Raw genomic sequence first — 3734 nt, 5'->3', positions numbered from 1 at the left:
TTTTTTTAATTCTGTCTCTCAGAGTGGGAATGCACCTACAATGTGAATGTCAGACCCCTCCATGATTTCTAAGTGGGAGAACTTGCAAAATCGCAGGGTGTTCAAATACTTCTGTTCCTCACTCTATGTCAGCAACGTGATCTGACATTTGTGTCAGTTTCCAAGCAGAGAACTGATCCCTCCATCTCCAAGGGGAGATATTATAGCACTACCCAAAATTATCTACATGATTTCTGTTTCTGTGTTCCTTTCATTCTGTATTTAACCTTTCCTTATGGCAGCTCTGTCATCCAGGATGATATAGATTTTAATAATGTACTGTTCAACTGGTCAGCTGCTACTTCAGCCATCATGCAAATGTTCCTGCACCTGCTTTATGATTGTCAAAGAATGTTAAAATAATGGCACATCACTTTTGTCCACACTGACAAGGTGAAAGTTCCAAATGAGTTCACATAATGTGTGAGAAGAACTAGCATTATGCTCTGAGAATAAATAGTCTAGGCTAATCATGGTGTTTTCTAAGCTAAATAAGTAACATTTTAGAAAGATGAATAAATAATCTTTAAAATACTACATAAAGTTCTTTCACACTAATAATCAGTGATCCTTTGTATATGAAAAGCACTGTGGTTATTTTACAATCTAACACAAGAAAACACAGCGGCGCCAGTTTTGGCATTTTGAGCATTGGTTGTCATACCTTTCCCAACAGCCATAACAGAAGAAGAAGAAAGAGAAGGATGAAGAGAAGACTAAGAAGAATAAGATGAAGAATTAGAGCAAAATTACTGTAAAAATAACTCAAATAACTCAGTTTCAGACCTTCCCTTCCTACCCAACTCTATTAAGAAAATGATTTACTATATGAACATCACAATTTTCTGAACTCTGACAGCCTGGTGGAAAGCAAACAAACTCACTAAATCATCACTTGCACCATGTAGATACACTCCAGTTTGGCACAACCCTGATTTTCAACTACATAATAACCCTATCTATTTCCCAACATGGCAGCACAAAGGAATCACTCACTTACATCATGATTTAACTCTCTCCCTCAGCTCCAACTTCTGGACTGAAACTTGCAATAACATCTTCTCTATGACCAGCAATGTAAACTTACAACTTATACAATACAAGACCATTTACAGGACCCATATTACTCAAAGTAAACTGTTCAAAATTGGTTTCACTGACACAGACATCTGCTCACAATGCACTCTAGGTTGCACTGGCAATTATTTTCATGCTACTTGGACCTGCCAACCAGTTCATTCCCTCTGGATAGCAGTGACAGGGAAACTCTCCACCATCTTGGGCTGTAGAATCCCTCCTCCCTCATGTTGCTTGCTCGGTAATATCACAGACGTTGACCACTAAATACAAAAACCCACTACTCATTTCTCTAGCTATTGCCAAGAAAACAAAATGACATCTACTCACAAGAATAGACTATCAGCTGTTAATGACACATGGAACCCAACTTGAACCAAACACCTGGGGCTGAGGCCACGCACATTCCCACCAATCTCTAAAAATGTAACAGGCTGCTTTTATTGGTAGTATCTTATCATTGTTGTTGTGATTTTTTTGTTTCTCTCCTTCTCCCTTTCCTTCCCTTCACAGACTGCATAAATTGGAAATACACACACTTCACAGCCTCACACATCACGATACTCTTGGACCTGCCAACCAGTTCATTCCCTCTGGATAGCAGTGACAGGGAAACTCTCCACCATCTTGGGCTGTAGAATCCCTCCTCCCTCATGTTGCTTGCTCGGTAATATCACAGACGTTGACCACTAAATACAAAAACCCACTACTCATTTCTCTAGCTATTGCCAAGAAAACAAAATGACATCTACTCACAAGAATAGACTATCAGCTGTTAATGACACATGGAACCCAACTTGAACCAAACACCTGGGGCTGAGGCCACGCACATTCCCACCAATCTCTAAAAATGTAACAGGCTGCTTTTATTGGTAGTATCTTATCATTGTTGTTGTGATTTTTTTGTTTCTCTCCTTCTCCCTTTCCTTCCCTTCACAGACTGCATAAATTGGAAATACACACACTTCACAGCCTCACACATCACGATACTGCACTTTACATCTTTTTGTAATGTCATGTATCCATTGTCTTGTCTCCCATGTCCGGACTTGTTTTGTTAATGTGTTACTTTGTATCAATAAAAAAAAAGAATAAGACGAAGAAAGAGAAGGAGGAGGGGGAGAAGAAGAAGAAGAAGAAGAAGAAGAAGAAGGTAAATGGGTGGGACTTACAATCTAATCAGAACACCTGAGCTATGTATCCATGTGAAAGTGGGAGTATTTTCATAACGTCGGTTAAAACAAAGATATACTACCTGAGGACCTATTGCAATTCACACAAGGTAAATACACCTATTCAGTACATTATCTAGTGACGTTTTAGTGTTGATAGCTAAGCAAAAACACAAAGCCGTTTTGAATTAGCGTATGAGGTTTTTGTAATTAAAGTGACTAAGGACACTTCTGTATTCATTAGACAAAAAGGAGGAGGACAGTCGTCCATGAGGAGTAGGCCAGATGTCTCCCACCTGCTCCAGCTGAGCTGAGCTCCATGTTGGACTGCTGCAGCATCCAACCTGAGATCCAGCCACGCACTACTCGCTGTTCCACATCTTTAACTTGTCCCGCGGATCTGTGAGTACCAACCCAACACTGCGGGTACTTTATTTTGAAATCGTGCCCTATCAAAAGAAGCGCTCATGTGTTTGGTCCTGCTCCAAGCCTGCGTTGTTTTGTTGTAGTTTAAAGCACATTACTTCTGTTGCAGAGTACATAGGCGTGAGAGTGAAAACGACAATTAAGTATTACAAAGCAGCTACTACAACTATATAGTAAGATCTAGTTTGTTTTTAATGAGTAGGTGAATGAATATACACAGATTATTATTAACCTTATTTGACGAATGTTAGTAACTGAAAACTATGAACAATTTCAGTAAGTGGACCTTGTACAAAGAATTTTTGTCATGCTGTTTTGTTGTTTTCATTGTAATCTGAACTAGCCTAATCATATGAGCAGGCACTAATCAGCTGAATCGATTTCACAGCATGTTTAATTTATAGTACCTACATGCTGTATGTTCATATATTTCTACAAGGCATATTAATTCTTACTACTGCATGTGAGTGTCATGTATGAAATCCTGTGCATGTGTAAGCCTCTGGAGACAGAACAAGGAAAAAAACTGAAAGAAAAGCTGACTATACCTTTAGGGTGTAATATCAGGCTATATCCTGTTTGCTGATTATAATTTGCTTTGTCCTATATGTATGAGTGAGCACACAAGCTGTATGTTCACCTTGGTATACTTTACAATAGGGTGTGTGAGCGCATGTCAGTTCCCTCAAGAGATTTCCTGCCTCCAGCACAGTCAGAGGGGCTGACAGATGACCACAAGGTCACTCATCTTTCTGATCTCTGATCTGATCTCAGGAGACACACACAGGGGAATTTCCTGATGTTCTTTCTTCTCTTTGCTTTGTCTCACTTCTGTTCTCTCCATCTTTACTCCCATGTTATTTTCTTCTGGTCCTCTTTTAAATAGTTTCCTCTCAGTGCTCTTCTTTGTTCCCTTATCATTTGTTCTTCTCTATTCGTTTAACACCTTTGTACCTTTTTCTTTTCTCTCCTGTGCTGCTCTTTGTACAACTTCTCACTTTCTCTTTTTTATGTCTTTGC

General features: G+C 39.3%; 1 long non-coding RNA gene across 2 annotated transcripts in view; it reads left to right on the top strand.

Annotated features, from left to right (window-relative positions):
• The first annotated feature begins 2321 nt into the window (after positions 1–2321).
• LOC109971617 (uncharacterized) overlaps positions 2322–3734 on the top strand; it is a 47974-nt gene continuing 46561 nt past the window's right edge. For both annotated transcript variants that reach the window (XR_002276578.1, XR_002276577.1), the window contains exons 1-2: positions 2322–2398; positions 2533–2690. This is a non-coding gene — a long non-coding RNA (uncharacterized LOC109971617). The remainder of the gene's footprint in view (positions 2399–2532; positions 2691–3734) is intronic.

The sequence above is a fragment of the Monopterus albus genome, unplaced genomic scaffold (assembly GCF_001952655.1).
Source record: "Monopterus albus unplaced genomic scaffold, M_albus_1.0 scaffold229.1, whole genome shotgun sequence".
Classification (NCBI taxonomy): Eukaryota; Metazoa; Chordata; class Actinopteri; order Synbranchiformes; family Synbranchidae; genus Monopterus; species Monopterus albus.
Note: the sequence above shows the minus strand (reverse complement) of the source record. Positions and strands in the feature narration are given on the sequence as shown.